Genomic DNA, 18,698 nt, shown 5'->3' on the forward strand with positions numbered 1-18,698 from the left:
AACGCTCAGCGGCTAGCTGGTGACGTCATTGACCATTGGCGATGCCTGTGCAAGGTTCACTGGGGTAACGAAATTTGGGTATGCCAGGGACCCGCCTTTTAATCCTACTCCCAGGCAAATTGAAGACTGGCTACCCGATGAGGTAACAAAAAACACACGAGACATGTACCGGCCATCACCATTTGTAACGAAAAACACACGAGACAAGTACCGGCCTTCGAAAAAAGTTCGTGAAACCGGGGGTGCAAGTACCGGCCGTCGAAAAAAGTTTGTGAAACCGGGGGTGCAAGTACCGGCCGTCGAAAAAAGTTCGTGAAACTGGGGGGTGCAAGTACAGGTGACATGATAGAGCTGTGAATGAATGGACATGATAAAGGGGGAATATTAATAGACTATTAAAATTATCAACACTAGACAGAACATGAATCAATGGACATAAATTGGAATAAGTTTTAGATTTAGGAAAAAGACCTGGGTAAATACCGGTTCTGTAAACAGGGTTTGAACTCATTTCTTATGTTATTATTATTATGTAATCTTAGCTATAAAATGATCTTAGACAATGGGAAACCGTATGGTAATACCTAATTGTGAAAAAACGAGCTTATAATGGTTAACGCCATTGCACATTAGGCTTGACAGAAGGCAGCATTTGAATCCCCCTTTGCTATAAATATTGAAAATGGGAATAATTACACTATAACAGAAAACGGACTTATACACGGAAGATGAAGACGGGGGTGACGTCATTGACCATTAGCAATGTCTGTGCATGGCCCACTGGGGTACCGAAAAACAGGTACGCCAAGTCGTGTCCCATCAAAACTGCAACGAAAAACAGGTACGCCAAGTCGTGTCCCATCAAAACTGCAACGAAAACAGGTACGCCAAGTCGTGTCCCATCAAAACTGCAACGAAAAACAGGTACGCCAAGTCGTGTCCCATCAAAACTGCAACGAAAACAGGTACGCCAAGTCGTGTCCCTCGAAAGAAGCAAAACGGACACGACTTGGCGTACTTTCTACTACTGGTGTTAGCTGGGATGAGAGTGGTACTGGAGGTGGTGTTAGCTGGGATGAGTGGTACTGGAGGTGGTGTTGATTGGGATGAGAGTGGTACTGGAGGTGGTGTTAGCTGGGATGAGAGTGGTACTGGAGGTGGTGTTGATTGGGATGAGAGTGGTACTGGAGGTGGTGTTAGCTGGGATGAGAGTGGTACTGGAGGTGGTGTTAGCTGGGATGAGAGTGGTACTGGAGGTGGTGTTAGCTGGGATGAGAATGGTACTGGAGGTGGTGTTAGCTGGGATGAGTGGTACTGGAGGTGGTGTTGATTGGGATGAGAGTGGTACTGGAGGTGGTGTTAGCTGGGATGAGTGGTACTGGAGGTGGTGTTAGCTGGGATGAGTGGTACTGGAGGTGGTGTTAGCTGGGATGAGAGTGGTACTGGAGGTGGTGTTAGCTGGGATGAGTGGTACTGGAGGTGGTGTTGATTGGGATGAGAGTGGTACTGGAGGTGGTGTTAGCTGGGATGAGTGGTACTGGAGGTGGTGTTAGCTGGGATGAGTGGTACTGGAGGTGGTGTTAGCTGGAATGAGAGTGGTACTGGAGGTGGTGTTAGCTGGGATGAGTGGTACTGGAGGTGGTGTTAGCTGGGATGAGTGGTACTGGAGGTGGTGTTAGCTGGGATGAGAGTGGTACTGGAGGTTGTGTTAGCTGGGATGAGTGGTACTGGAGGTGGTGTTGATTGGGGTGAGAGTGGTACTGGAGGTGGTGTTGGTTGGGATGAGAGTGGTACTGGAGGTGGTGTTAGCTGGGATGAGAGTGGTATTGGAGGTGGTGTTGATTGGGATGAGAGTGGTACTGGAGGTGGTGTTAGCTGGGATGAGAGTGGTACTGGAGGTGGTGTTAGCTGGGGTGAGAGTGGTACTGGAGGTGGTGTTAGCTGGGGTGAGAGTGGTACTGGAGGTGGTGTTAGCTGGGGTGAGAGTGGTACTGGAGGTGGTGTTGGTTGGGATGAGAGTGGTACTGGAGGTGGTGTTAGCTGGGATGAGAGTGGTACTGGAGGTGTTGTTAGCTGGGATGAGAGTGGTACTGGAGGTGGTGTTAGCTGGGATGAGAGTGGTACTGGAGGTGTTGTTAGCTGGGATGAGAGTGGTACTGGAGGTGGTGTTAGCTGGGATGAGAGTGGTACTGGAGGTGTTGTTAGCTGGGGTGAGAGTGGTACTGGAGGTGTTGTTAGCTGGGATGAGAGTGGTACTGGAGGTGGTGTTAGCTGGGATGAGAGTGGTACTGGAGGTGTTGTTAGCTGGGATGAGAGTGGTACTGGAGGTGGTGTTAGCTGGGATGAGAGTGGTACTGGAGGTGTTGTTAGCTGGGATGAGAGTGGTACTGGAGGTGGTGTTAGCTGGGGTGAGAGTGGTACTGGAGGTGTTGTTAGCTGGGATGAGAGTGGTACTGGAGGTGGTGTTAGCTGGGGTGAGAGTGGTACTGGAGGTGGTGTTAGCTGGGATGAGAGTGGTACTGGAGGTGGTGTTAGCTGGGGTGAGAGTGGTACTGGAGGTGTTGTTAGCTGGGATGAGAGTGGTACTGGAGGTGGTGTTAGCTGGGATGAGAGTGGTACTGGAGATGGTGTTAGCTGGGGTGAGAGTGGTACTGGAGGTGGTGTTAGCTGGGATGAGAGTGGTACTGGAGGTGGTGTTAGCTGGGGTGAGAGTGGTACTGGAGGTGTTGTTAGCTGGGATGAGTGGTACTGGAGGTGGTGTTAGCTGGGGTGAGAGTGGTACTGGAGGTGGTGTTAGCTGGGATGAGAGTGGTACTGGAGGTGGTGTTAGCTGGGATGAGTGGTACTGGAGATGCGGCGTTAACACTGTTATCAGTCTCTGGCGGATGTGTTCATATATGTGTGTGTGGTGAGCTTCCACTCCTCTCAGATGTTATTTAAGACTCCACAGTGTGTTGAGAAACCTGAACCTTTCCTCTGTGTTGTGAATTAACTGGTGCCTGAGTTTTTTAACCTTTCCCTGCTATATGGTGGACTGGCAGGTGTGTGGCCAGTGTTGTACTGAAGTTATCAGTGAAGAAAGTGTTAAGTGTAACTTTCCCTGCTATATGGTGGACTGGCAGGTGTGTGGCCAGTGTTGTTGTGAAGTTATCAGTGAAGAAAGTGTTAAGTGTAACTTTCCTTGCTATATGGTGGACTGGCAGGTGTGTGGCCAGTGTTGTACTGAAGTTATCAGTGAAGAAAGTGTTAAGTGTAACTTTCCCTGCTATATGGTGGACTGGCAGGTGTGTGGCCAGTGTTGTTGTGAAGTTATCAGTGAAGAAAGTGTTAAGTGTAACTTTCCCTGCTATATGGTGGACTGGCAGGTGTGTGGCCAGTGTTGTTGTGAAGTTATCAGTGAAGAAAGTGTTAAGTGTAACTTTCCCTGCTATATGGTGGACTGGCAGGTGTGTGGACAGTGTTGTACTGAAGTTATAGGGGAAAATATTGTTAAGTGACTCACATATTTATATTTATCGTCATTGTTAAAGTTACTGGCAGTAAATTTATTCAAAATTGTTTTATAATTTACTAGTAGGGACACCCGGTGGAGCCCGGGTCTCTCTGTCTCTCGCTCTCACACAATTAACTGTCTCTCCCCGTTTCTCTTCCCCCCCCCCTCTCTCCCTCTGCCTACACCTCTCTACCCTCTCTCTCCCTCTATCTCCACCCCTCTACCCCCCCTCTCTCTCTCCCTCTCTCTCTCTCTTCATATATCTCCCTACCTGCCTCTGTCTCCATCTTTCTCTGTCCTTTGACAACTTTAAAAGTCACATGTTCTCGTAGCTGCGGGCTCGGGATGATGGGAAGAAAATATATGTTAATATTCCTGTGATCAGTCTGTAATAACTGCTTTCAAATTGTTGTTTACCAAGTATTTGTCCGGAGGCCGGAACCCTAATGTTGTGGGGCTGACTGTGGGACTGTGGCGGGCAGTTCTCTCCTGAACTGTGTTACTGGTTCACAAGGAACACTGTTGCTGGTTCACAAGGAACACTGTTGCTGGTTCAGAAGAAACACTGTTGATGGTTCAGAAGGAACACTGTTCATGGTTCACAAGGAACACTGTTGATGGTTCACAAGGAACACTTGCTGGTTCACAAGGAACACTGTTGATGGTTCACAAGGAACACTTGCTGGTTCACAAGGAACACTGTTGATGGTTCACAAGGAACACTTGCTGGTTCAGAAGAAACACTGTTGATGGTTCAGAAGGAACACTGTTCATGGTTCACAAGGAACACTGTTGATGGTTCAGAAGGAAGACTGATGCTAGTGCAGAAGGAAGACTGGTGCTAGTTCACAAGGAAGACTGGTGCTAGGGAAGAATGGGTCCTATGCAGTTCATGTTATTCTTATGTTGTTATATAGTACTATGTGAGATACCCCAGATCAGTATCTGTGTCTGTCTCTCTCTCTGCGTGTTTACTTATGTGTCTTCCTCTTTCTCTGTATTGACCTAGTTGTGCTTGTGGGGGTTGAGCTCTGCTCTTTCCGCCCGCCTCTCAACTGTCAATCACTCAACTGTTACTACCTAACTAACTCCCCCCCCCCCCCCCCACACACACATACACCCAGGCAGCATCCAGCAACAGTCGTCTAACTCCCAAGTACCTATTTACTGCTAGGTAGCTCCCATATACGCCTCTAGGCGGCCACTTTATGTACCTCTAGGCGGACCATTTATGTGCCTCCGGGTGGTCCCTTTATGTGCCTCTAGGCGGCCCTTTATGTGCCTCTAGGCGGTCCCTTTATGTGCCTCTAGGCGGCCCTTTATGTGCCACTAGGCGGCCCTTTATGTGCCTCTAGGCGGCCCGTTTATGCGCCTGTAGGCGGCCTCTTTATGCGCCTCTAGGAAGGCCCCCTTATGCGCCTCTAGGGAGGCCCCTTTATGCGCCTCTAGGCGGCCCTCCATCGTTGCTCCTATGCGAGACGCTCAGGAGACGGAAGTTTACTTGTAGTAAACTCCATGTAAGTTGTTAACATTGTACTGTGAATATTGTCCACAAGAGAGCGGAGGGGAAGAGGGCGATTGACCCAGAAGTTCAGATGGGAACCCTAACAAGAAAATAAATTAATATTTTAAATCCCAGTTAATATGGTATAGCAAAGTTCGTCGTGGAGATCGCTTTGGCACTGTGCAAAGTTGTTCTCGCTACATATATTCCATCCCCTGTTGGGCACATACCCAGCAGGAATTAGTGTTAGAAATGTGGTGAGGCTAGCTTCCTAGGTCTGCTCTTTAACCTCGCATTGACAGGCATTAAGTTTTATTGATATAGATTTATTGTTTCTTGTTCTCCTTTCTGTTGATATAGTTAACAACTTATCATTATTACCTTTGATATAACTTTTCATCCTTTTAACTACATCAATCATGTCATCTATACTTTTCGAAGAATGTGTAAACATAGCTTCCTTAATCTCTCTTAATAAGGGAGATTTCTAATTCCTGAGATCAACTTTGTCATTCTTCTCTTTACGGGTTCAAGTTAAATTATGTCCAGTATATTGTATGGTGACCAAACTGAACTGCATAATCTAAATAGGTCCTTACAAGAGCAAGATAAAGGGAGAGAATAACATTACTATATGATACACCGTATATTTCTGTGTGAGAAAATGAGCACCATTGCTCTACCCAGCAAACACAAATCATCTACACAACGTTCGCCTATCTCTCCCATAGGTGTGGGAATGATTTGCATTGAGAATGGTGCAGGAGAGCCTTTGAGAAACTTTTACTCAAAAAATCCAAACACAAAGGTTTAATTATAAATTGTTTTTCTACAATTATTTTCTTCCAAATGTAAAACAAATAGTTTTTACATGTTTAAATATAAAATTTATGGAGTTTTTTTGTAAAATTCATTAATAAATTCTGAATGATATATATTGGCTGAGTGAAACCTTTAAAATCCATTTAGTTATAATATGAACAGAAAAAAGTAGTTTTCCAAATTTTCTAAAAATCGCTCTTTTTAACACAATTTGACTCCTTATGCATTCCACTAAACACTAATATCATGTTTAAATATATAATTTATGTATTATTCCCTAAGATAATTTATATAAATTATAAAAGTTGCTGGAAAGTGGTGAGAAAGAATCTGAAAACGTTTTGTTGTCTTATATTGGCGTGTTCTTATTAACTAGAGTGAGTAAGAGTGAGCGAGAGTGGGTAAGAGTGAGTAAGAGTGACTGAAGGTGAGTGAGAGTGCCAGAGAGTGTGTAAGTGTGAGTAAGAGTGAGTATAAGTAAGAGTGACTGAGAGTAAGAGTGACAGAGTGAGTAAGAGTGAGAGTAAGGGTGACAGAATGAGTAAGAGTGAGAGTAAAGTGATTGAGAGTAAGGGTGAGTATGAGAGTAAGAGTGATTGAGAGTTAGAGTGAGAGTAAGAGTGATTGAGAGTTAGTGAGAGTAAGAGTTAGTGAGAGTAAGAGTGATTGAGAGTAAGAGTGATTGAGAGTAAGAGTGATTGAGAGTAAGAGTGATTGGGAGTAAGAGTGATTGAGAGTAAGAGTGATTGGGAGTAAGAGTGATTGGGAGTAGGAGTTAGAGTGAGAGTAGGAGTAAGAATGAGAATAAGAGTGATTGAGAGTAAGAGTGAGTAAGAGTAAGAATGAGAGTAAGAGTGATTGAGAGTGTGATTGAGAGTAAGAGTGATTGAGAGTAAGAGTGATTGAGAGTAAGAGTGACTGGGAGTAAGAGTGATTGGGAGTAAGAGTGAGAGTAAGAATGAGAATAAGAGTGATTGAGAGTAAGAGTGATTGGGAGTAAGAGTAAGAGTAAGAATGAGAGTAGGAGTGATTGGGAGTAGGAGTGATTGGGAGTAGGAGTGATTGGGAGTAAGAGTGATTGAGAGTAAGAGTAATTGAGAGTAAGAGTATGAGAGTAAGAGTGAGAGAGTGAGTATGAATGGGTAAGGGTGACTGAGAGTGAGTAAGAGTGACAGAGTAAGAATGACAGAGTAAGAGTGATAGAGAGTAAGAGTGATAGAGAGTAAGAGTGACAGAGAGTAAGAGTGACAGAGAGTAAGAGTGACAGAGTAAGAGTGACAGAGAGTATGAGTGACAGAGAGTAAGAGTGACAGAGAGTAAGAGTGACAGAGAGTAAGAGCGACAGAGAGTAAGAGTGACAGAGAGTAAGAGTGACAGAGTAAGAGTGAGTATGAGAGTGAGTAAGGATGACTGAGAGAAAGAGTGAGTAATAGTGCATAAGAGTGATTGAGAGTTAGAGTGAGAGTAAGAGTGATTGAGAGTTAGTGAGAGTAAAAGTGATTGAGAGTAAGAGTGATTGAGAGTAAGAGTGATTGGGAGTAAGAGTGATTGAGAGTAAGAGTGATTGGGAGTAAGAGTGCTTGGGTGTAGGAGTAAGAATGAGAATAAGAGTGATTGAGAGTAAGAGTGAGTAAGAGTAAGAATGAGAGTAAGAGTGATTGAGAGTAAGAGTGATTGAGAGTAAGAGTGATTGGGAGTAAGAGTGATTGAGAGTAAGAGTGATTGGGAGTAAGAGTGATTGGGAGTAGGAGTAAGAATGAGAATAAGAGTGATTGAGAGTAAGAGTGAGTAAGAGTAAGAATGAGAGTAAGAGTGATTGAGAGTAAGAGTGATTGAGAGTAAGAGTGATTGGCAGTAAGAGTGAGAGTAAGAGTAAGAATGAGAATAAGAGTGATTGAGAGTAAGAGTGATTGGGAGTAAGAGTAAGAGTAAGAATGAGAGTAGGAGTGATTGAGAGTAGGAGTGATTGGGAGTAGGAGTGATTGGGAGTAAGAGTGATTGAGAGTAAGAGTGACAGAGAGTAAGAGTGAGAGAGTGAGTATGAATGGGTAAGGGTGACTGAGAGTGAGTAAGAATGACAGTAAGAGTGACAGAGAGTAAGAGTGACAGAGAGTAAGAGTGACAGAGAGTAAGAGTGACAGAGAGTAAGAGTGACAGAGAGTAAGAGTGACAGAGAGTAAGAGTGACAGAGAGTAAGAGTGACAGAGAGTAGGAGTGACAGAGAGTAAGAGTGACAGAGAGTAAGAGTGACAGAGAGTAAGAGTGACAGAGAGTAAGAGTGACAGAGAGTAAGAGTGACAGAGAGTAAGAGTGACAGAGAGTAAGAGTGACAGAGAGTAAGAGTGACAGAGAGTAAGAGTGGCAGAGAGTAAGAGAGTGAGAGTGATTATGAGAGAGTTAAGAGTGTGAGGTGTGAGAGAATAGCAGGCCAGGGAGGCAGGATGTGTGGTCACAGGCGAGGCCTAGGCCTCGTGATCTCTAATGTTGGTTTTTATATATATGTGGGATTTTTTGTCCTGTTTCAAATTATAATTATTTAGCAGGAATGTAATAAGATATTGCACAGTATTAATGTGACAATAATATATGCATTATTTCCTTGATAATCAAACTTGTTGTTCAAAGATAATATACAATCTTTGAAGGAAACATTTTGAGAGCGCGAGCTGGCAACACTGGGCTGGTGGGTGAGAGAGACATATGGTTAGTTGTACTCAGACCTTCACTGGTGAAGGGTGTGTCCCAGCTGGCCGCCACCAGCCGCCACCCGCCACCAGCCGCCACCCGCCGCCCACCACCAGCCGCCACCCACCACCACCCACCACCACCCGCCACCTGCCACCACCCACCACCAGCCGCCACCCGCCACCAGCCACCAGCCACCGCCACCCACCACCGCCACTCACCACCCGCCGCCACCACCCACCACCAGCCGCCACCCGCCACCACCCACCACCAGCCGCCACCCGCCACCACCCACCACCAGCCGCCACCAGCCACCGCCACTCACCACCCGCCGCCACCACCCACCACCAGCCGCCACCCGCCACCACCCACCACCCACCACCAGCCGCCACCCACCACCAGCCGCCACCCGCCACCACCCACCACCAGCCGCCACCTGCCACCACCCACCACCAGCCGCCACCCGCCACCACCCGCCGCCACCCGCCACCCACCACCAGCCGCCACCCGCCGCCACCCGCCACCCACCACCAGCCGCCACCCGCCACCCACCACCAGCCGCCACCCACCACCAGCCGCCACCCACCACCAGCCGCCACCTGCCACCACCCACCACCAGCCGCCAGCCGCCACCACCCACCACCCACCACCAGCCGCCACCTGCCACCACCAGCCGCCACCCGCCACCACCCACCACCAGCCGCCACCCGCCGCCACCCGCCGCCCACCACCAGCCGCCACCCGCCACCACCCACCACCAGCCGCCACCCGCCACCCACCACCAGCCGCCACCCGCCACCAGCCGCCACTCGCCACCACCCACCACCCACCACCGCCACCACCACCTGCCACCAGCCGCCACCACCGCCCGCTATCAGCCGTCATCGCCCGTTGCCACAGTCGCCACCGCAAGCCGCCACCGCCAGCCGCCACCAGCCCCCCCACCGCCGATCGTCACCACCCATCACAGCCGCCGCCGCCCGCCACCGCCCGCCACCGCCCGCCACCACCCACCACAGCCGCCACCACCCACCACCCGCCGCCACCACCCACCACCACCAGCCGCCGCCGCCACCCACCACCCGCCGCCACCACCCACCACCACCAGCCGCCGCCGCCACCACCACCCACCACCACCGCCGCCACCACCCACCACCACCAGCCGCCGCCGCCACCACCACCACCCACCACCACCGCCGCCACCACCGCCAGCCGCCACCACTCATCACAGACGCCGCCACCCGCCACCGCCCGCCACCACCGCCAGACACAGCCGCCAGTGTCCGCCACCGCCGCCACTGTCCGCCACCGCCGCCACTGTCCGCCACCGCCGCCACTGTCCGCCACCGCCGCCACTGTCCGCCACCGCCGCCACTGTCCGCCCGCCGCCACCACTGTCCGCCCGCCGCCACCACTGTCCGCCCGCCGCCACCACTGTCCGCCCGCCGCCACCACTGTCCGCCCGCCGCCACCACTGTCCGCCCGCCGCCACCACTGTCCGCCCGCCGCCACCACTGTCCGCCCGCCGCCACCACTGTCCCCCCGCCGCCACTATCCGCCACCGCCGCCATTATCCGCCACCGCCGCCACTATCCGCCACCGCCGCCACTGTCCGCCCGCCGCCACTGTCCGCCCGCCGCCACTGTCCGCCCGCCGCCGCCCTGTCCGCCCGCCGCCACTGTCCGCCCGCCGCTACTATCCGCCACCGCCGCCACTGTCCGCCCGCCGCCACTGTCCGCCCGCTGCCACTATCCGCCACCGCCACTATCCGCCACCGCCACCACTGTCCGCCACCGCCACCACTGTCTGCCACCGCCACCACTGTCTGCCACCGCCACCACTGTCCGCCCGCCGCCACCACTGTCCGCCCGCCGCCACCACTGTCCGCCCGCCGCCACCACTGTCCGCCCGCCGCCACCTCTGTCCGCCCGCCGCCTCCACTGTCCGCCCGCCGCCTCCACTGTCCGCCCGCCGCCACCACTGTCCGCCCGCCGCCACCACTGTCCGCCCGCCGCCGCCACTGTTTGCCCGCCGCCGCCACTGTCCGCCCGCCGCCGTCACTGTCCGCCCGCCGCCGCCACTGTCCGCCCGCCGCCACTGTCCACCACCACCGCCAAAGTCGCCACTGTCCGCCCGCCGCCACTATCCGCCACTGTCCGCCCGCCGCCACTGTCCGCCCGCCGCCACTGTCCGCCCGCCGCCACTATCCGCCACCGCCGCCACTGTCCTCCTGCCGCCACTGTCCGCCCGCCGCCACTGTCCGCCCGCCGCCACTGTCCGCCCGCCGCCGCCCTGTCCGCCCGCCGCCACTGTCCACCACCACCGCCACTGTCCGCCACAGCCGCCACTCTCCGCCGTACAGCCTCCCCTCTCTCCGTTAGTAAATAATTATAATTGTTAGTAAATAATAAAAGAAATATAAATTATTAGATTTTTTTTACCCTTCAATTGGTTTTAATATTTAAATTGAAAATAATATAATATAAAATATAATAAAAATAATATAATATAAAATATAATTTAATTTCAAGAAATTTAACTTTAAACACAAAGATGTGAAAAGGGTTCAGATTATTGGCTCAAACCTTTCATAAGAGATTCATATTGGTATATGAATGGATTATGAATGACTCATGTTAGGAGTGTAAAGTTGCCACAACATCTCAAATTAGTGTTAGATACATATGTCTTGGTTATAAGTTTTGGAAACCTATTTAAGTCCACACACAATATCGTATCTGATACGATAAAACAAACGTTTCCAATACTTTCCAATACTTTCCAGATATGTTGTGGCAACCTAAAATTGTTTGCTGGGTACCTAAACCAGAAGCCAACACCACAATGATCACAGGAGTTAGGTCGAAATATTGACAAGTTTTAAGTTATAAAATAAAACAAAATGCAGGAGACAGACTTTGTAATTTTATTTGTTTTAGTGATCTCAAAAATGTATTTATGGCCGAATGTTTAACACTAACATTTTGTTTTAATAACGTTAAATTGTTCTTCCAGATGACAGAAATCTGAAGAGTATAAAGACAGAAGAAATTAAATAGTTAAAGAACAAACTGAAAATAACAAATAAAGCTGGAACCGAATATTGCATTAACATGTGAACACGTTTCGTAAAATTGGATTTTTTTGGAAATCACTTATATTTTTGGTCAATTAAGTGACTGTATTGTGGTTAATGCAGTCGGATCATCACCGATTAGATCCGAGTTTGATTCCCTGGCAGTGTGAGGTGCTCAGCCACCTGATACCTCTGTTCACCTAGCAGTAAATATTAACCTGGAAATTAGTCAACTGTTGAGGGATACATCCTGAGGAAGGTCTGTCGTTGGCTTAGGAAGGCCTACACAAGCTGCCCGTCTCCGACAGTGGGAAACAATGTTATGTTTTTAAACTTAATAAATAACAAAACCAGTGTGGGTCATTTTCTGCTTGTGTGAAACTTGACAACAGTTGTGTGAGGTGAGAATCATACGGCCCAATATGGCGGCCTCGAGTCCTGTTATCCAACCGGAAGATGTGAACAGACTGCGGTATGGGCTGGCTGTGAATAAGGCAGGACGAGACGCGCTAGCAAGTGTGTTTATGTGGTCGTACCGGAGCACCTTCCCAGTAGTGACTTACCTCACTCAGGACTTGGGGTACACCAATGCTCAGTACAGGCGTGTCTTCGATGATCACCAGAGGGATAAACTCGAAGCTTCCTCTGACGCGGCAACTTTTGACATCACCCTGTTGTATAAACTCCTGCAACGTGTGTGTGGTCTGGCTGAGATGAATAACCCCACGTGGACCACTCCAGGGCCTCAGGGACCATCACTTGAACACCTCATTTACAGCCTCAAGCAACACCGAAACACGTTGGCCCATGATAATGTGGGAATGTCAGAGCAAGATCTTACGTCAACACTGATGGAGCTCAGTGACTTATTGGCCAAGATGCTGGCAGAGGCCGGCGTCCGGTGTGGGGCAAACAGCCAGGATGTGGACCACGTGACCAGAGATGTCACCAAGTATATTGGTGGTCTGCTAGAGAAGGTCAGAGAGCCGCTGGATCCCTCAGATGTGGCGTACTTGCCACAGCTCCGCCAGTATATTAAGATGTTCAAAAGCCACATCACAGAAGAGATTAAGGAGATGAGCAAGCAGGAGCTAACTGACGGGTATAAACTGCTGTACCAGATTGTTCCCGCACCCTGGCTCCTCCTCATCATTAACTACAACCCAAGTCTTGCTTTTACACGACTGCGACTCCTTGAAGATCCCGTCATAGGGGCATAGACCCTCCCACGCTGCCAAGGGTCAGGATATAAACTATGAAGACATCTTGAGTATGAGACTAGAGGACGGAAGAGTCCCTCAGTGTGTCCTCCTGACGGGGGAAGGTGGTATGGGCAAGACAACTTTACTCAAGCTCATCCTCGAGAAGTGGGTAGAGGACCCTGCTGCCATACGTCACCTGGGCACTTTGGACCTCGTTTTCTATGTACAGTGCAGAGACTCACATCTTAATACCTTCGATGGTCTCCTCCGCCAGTTGCTGCCTCAAACACTTAGTGATGCTGACACTGATTTCCAGCTGTTTAAGGAGATAATCTTGAGCTTAAATATATTAGTCCTGATTGACGGCTACGACGAGGTCAACGACCATTCAGGAAGGCTGGTGAAGGAGCTGTTGCACCTGCCTGGCAAGGATGTGAGGTTGGTGATAACCACACGGCCGGGGTGGGACCAACAACTGTCACAGCTCGTCCCACACACCAGACCTCGCTGCAACATCCTCGTCTTGGGCATCACTCCAGAACGTCGCGTGGAGTTCGCCTAGAGAACCATCAAGGTGCTGGTGGAGGAAGACTGCCAACGGAGTGTCATCGCAGGTAGATTTACCCAGCGGCTGGAGCAGATGAGTCAGTTCCTGGGTGAGTACCTCAACACTCCACTCACCTTGACATTGTTGGCGCTGCTGTGTGTCGAGGCTCCAGAATAATTTAACAACCTCACCACAAACACTCAAGTCTACGAGAAGATTCGTGACTTCATAACCAGCAAATTAGTGTCCAGACTCACAGACAAACACGTGACCGAACCCAAAAGAAAATGTGAGGAAAATGTGAAAAAGTTTTTGAGGTTCTTAGAAGAGATTAGTTTAAGAGGGATCCAGAGGAAGGAGTACGACCTTTAGCCAGAGACGGAAGCGGAGATTAGGGAGAAGTGTGACACTTTGGGGCTGCCGCAGGAGGAGGTCTTGTCCAACTATTTCACAAGAACCAGCTACCGTCGGGGCCTCAATGTGGTGTGGGTGTTTGGCTATTTTCACGCCAGGTACCAGGAATATTGTGCCAGCAGGAGGCTGGTCGATCTCTTGTTGAGGGCTGAGCAAGACCGAGGTGATCCAGCATCACACCGTGTGTCAGGGGAAAGGTCTACAATCATTGACCTCTTGGTGGATGTTGTACGTAAGGAAAAACGCTCCTTGGGAGATCACATGAGAGGTTTCGAGTTTGATATTAGCGACGTGCAACAAGAGTTTAGGGAACGCCCCAGATGGCAGAACATTTTACTCAGCACTACCGGGGTACTGTGTGCCCGGGGAGTAGAGCACAGGTTCATTACTCACATAGCTGACCTGTGCAACATGGTAACAAATTCGACTGACGAGCTGTTGAAGCATGTAGCAGAGTCCCGCGGGAGTGAGCATGTCATCCAAGCCGTGTGTAAGAAGCTCCGTACATACCACAGATGGGAAATAGGGAGTGTTGACTCGTGGGTTGTCCTGCCGCTTGTTCTTAAGAAGGTGACACCTAAGAACATTTGCCTAATCATAAACGATACACCCCAACTAATGCCGTGTCTGTCTACACTGTCAGTGCTGGCAAAAATGAAGGTAACCATATACTTAGTTCTTGCATATAGTTTATACAGCAAAGAGATAAACAGTGATATATCAAAACAGTGTTTGGAGAGGCTGACAGCCCCCGGCAGTAAGCATACTTTAAAGGAGTTTCTTGGTGTCTTGCCTGAGGCAGCCATACCCCTCCTGCCTCACACCCTCGAGACCCTCAACCTGCGCCTCACACTACAGCAACTGCCCGTCCTCATTCGTCACCTGTCTCACCTTCCTCACCTGCAGACTCTTGGTAAATATTCATATTTTCCACCATAATTTTTAGGGTTATTTATTAATACCAAAATTATGCAAAGGGCTTCATTCGTCATGTTTAATATAGTAATTCAGATTGATATTGTTTACATATATGTTTACAACCTTATGGACGAAAGACTCCTTATATTGTTTACAAACATAATCACCTTATGCGAGACAAACCCTTTATATTGTTTACAAACATAATCACCTTAAGGGAGACAAACACCTTACATTGTTTACAAATATAGTCACCTTAAGAGTGATAAAACTTCTACTTCGATTACAAATATAGACTTATTAAGGACGACCACTTCATGAATAATAAATTTTCGAAACATTCCGCTGCTGTATATATTCTTGTGCATAAATAATTTCATGAAATATTTAGCGACGCCAAACTTTTGGTTCAGATGACTTACCACTTTGACTTTGACTCGTGGTACAGATCTCCTTTCACTGTGACCTAATTCCTGTTCAAGATGACCTTTCACTGTGACCTAATTCCTGTTCAAGATGACCTTTCACTGTGACCTAATTCCTGTTCAAGATGACCTTTCACTGTGACCTAATTCCTGTTCAAGATGACCTTTCACTGTGACCTAATTCCTGTTCAAGATGACCTTTCACTGTGACCTAATTCCTGTTCAAGATGACCTTTCACTGTGACCTAATTCCTGTTCAAGATGACCTTTCACTGTGACCTAATTCCTGTTCAAGATGACCTTTCACTGTGACCTAATTCCTGTTCAAGATGACCTTTCACTGTGACCTAATTCCTGTTCAAGATGACCTTTCACTGTAACCTTATTCCTGTTTAAGATGACCTTTTACTGTGACCTAATTCCTGTTCAAGATGACCTTTCACTGTAACCTTATTCCTGTTTAAGATGACCTTTTACTGTGACCTAATTCCTGTTCAAGATGACCTTTCACTGTGACCTAATTCCTGTTCAAGATGACCTTTCACTGTAACCTTATTCCTGTTTAAGATGACCTTTTACTGTGACCTAATTCCTGTTCAAGATGACCTTTCACTGTGACCTAATTCCTGTTCAAGATGACCTTTCACTGTAACCTTATTCCTGTTTAAGATGACCATTTACTGTGACCTAATTCCTGTTCAAGATGACCTTTTACTGTGACCTAATTCCTGTTCAAGATGACCTTTCACTGTGACCTAATTCCTGTTCAAGATGACCTTTCACTGTGACCTAATTCCTGTTCAAGATGACCTTTCACTGTGACCTAATTCCTGTTCAGGATGACCTTTCACTGTGACCTAATTCCTGTTCAAGATGACCTTTCACTGTGACCTAACTCCTGTTCAAGATGACCTTTCACTGTGACCTAACTCCTGTTCAAGAAGACCTTTCACTGTGACCTAATTCCTGTTTAAGATGACCTTTTACTGTGACCTAATTCCTGTTCAAGATGACCTTTCACTGTGACCTAATTCCTGTTCAGGATGACCTTTCACTGTGACCTAATTCCTGTTCAAGATGACCTTTCACTGTGACCTAACTCCTGTTCAAGAAGACCTTTCACTGTGACCTAATTTCTGTTCAAGATGACCTTTCACACTGACCTAATTCCTGTTTAAGAAGACCTTTCACTGTGACCTTGATCCTTGGTTAATTAGACCTTCCGTAACTTTGATCCTTAATTCAGGTGACCCATCTATCCCTGTGACCTTGATACTTGGTCCAGATGACCTTTCACTGTGACCTTGACTTAGTTTATATGACCTTGTAATGAGACCTTGACCATTGATAAAGATGACCATGACTCTGACCTTGACACAGATGACCTTGACCATTGACACAGATGACCTTGACCATTTATACAGATGACCTTGACTGTGACCTTGACCATTGACACAGATGACCTTGACCATTGACACAGATGACCTTGACTGTGACCTTCACCATTGATACTGATGACCTTGATTGTGACCTTGACCATTGACACAGATGACCTTGATTGTGACCTTGACCATTGACACAGATGACCTTGACCATTGACACAGATGACCTTGACCATTGACACAGATGACCTTGACCATTGATACAGATGACCTTGACTGTGACCTTGACCATTGACACAGATGACCTTGACCATTGACACAGATGACCTTGACTGTGACCACCATTGATACAGATGACCTTGATTGTGACCTTGACCATTGACACAGATGACCTTGATTGTGACCTTGACCATTGACACAGATGACCTTGACCATTGACACAGATGACCTTGACCATTGACACAGATGACCTTGACCATTGATACAGATGACCTTGACTGTGACCTTGACCATTGACACAGATGACCTTGACCATTGACACAGATGACCTTGACTGTGACCTTCACCATTGATACAGATGACCTTGATTGTGACCTTGACCATTGACACAGATGACCTTGACCATTGACACAGATGACCTTGACCATTGACACAGATGACCTTGACCATTGACACAGATGACCTTGACCATTGATACAGATGACCTTGACTGTGACCTTGACCATTGATACAGATGACCTTGACTGTGACCTTGACCATTTATACAGATGACCTTGACCGTGGCTTTTAAAAGCTATTAATACATAGTTTAGATGCTATTAATACTGTCCAAAATACGGACTTGCCATTAGGTAATAAACCCAACAGTAAGGTGAGTGGAGGGCTCAGTATGTCTTCTTGTTATATCTTAGAACATACCAGTAACGACCGTGACTGTATCTCAGTGTATGTCTTCAGGCATTAACCTGGACGCCACGGGCTACGTGGACCCGGACACTCTGGACGCCACGGGCTACGTGGACCCGGACACTCTGGACGCCACGGGCTACGTGAACCCGGACACTCTGGACGCCACGGGCTACGTGGACCCGGACACTCTGGACGCCACGGGCTACGTGGACCCGGACACTCTGGACGCCACGGGCTACGTGGACCCGGACACTCTGGACGCCACGGGCTATGTGAACCCGGACACTCTGGACGCCACGGGCTACGTGGACCCGGACACTCTGGACGCCACGGGCTACGTGGACCCGGACACTCTAGACGCCACGGGCTACGTGAACCCGGTCACTCTGGGCGCCACGGGCTACGTGGACCCGGACACTCTGGACGCCACGGGCTACGTGGACCCGGACACTCTGGACGCCACGGGCTACGTGGACCCGGACACTCTGGACGCCACGGGCTACGTGAACCCGGACACTCTGGACGCCACGGGCTACGTGGACCCGGACACCCTGGACACTCTGCCGTACCAGGGAAGGATACTCAACCTGACCATCAGGCGGGACCTCACTGATGACGACCCCGCCATAGACTGGTGGTGCCACCTGGCGACTCAGCTGTGTCTTTTCTCAAGAGGACGGTATAATGTCCTGGACTTCTCTAGCACGCGTCTCACCAGTACGTATTGACTACATTTTAACACGTGAATATCTGTAACTCAGTTTTTTAATTCACAGTGTTTCCAGTGGTTTCAAAAATATTTTTACATTAAAAGTCATGAATTAGAGAACTTATAAGGCTTCTTGAGTAACTTTGAGCACCGTTTAGCGACCAAGAATATTCATTAAGCAAGCTTCACTGCTTATAAGATAACACTGATCAATATTTAGCCCAACATTGTCTTGCTTAATACAAGCTAGATTTAGTTGATATAAGTTTTCTTTGGCATGAGTGTGTGACATAGACAGGTGTGGGTGGGGAGAGTAGCCAGGTGTGGGCTTTAGTGTTCCTTCTCATCTACAGGTGTGGGTCGGGAGAGTAGCCAGGTGTGACAACGTTTGTTTTCATGTATTAGCTACTATTATAGTGTGGGTTGGGTGTTGTCGTGTTGTTGATCCTTCTTTCTGGACAACCCAACCCACAACTCGGTAGAGTGTTTATACTTTACCAGGAGATCACCCTGGGCGCTTCTGGCTCTTGGAGAGGGGCTCAACGTCACACGTTTAGGGGATGCGGCTCCAACACTTAGCCTCGTTGTCACGTGCACACACCCACTCGAGCC

This window comes from Procambarus clarkii, chromosome 9, assembly GCF_040958095.1.
Source record: "Procambarus clarkii isolate CNS0578487 chromosome 9, FALCON_Pclarkii_2.0, whole genome shotgun sequence".
Taxonomy (NCBI): domain Eukaryota; kingdom Metazoa; phylum Arthropoda; class Malacostraca; order Decapoda; family Cambaridae; genus Procambarus; species Procambarus clarkii.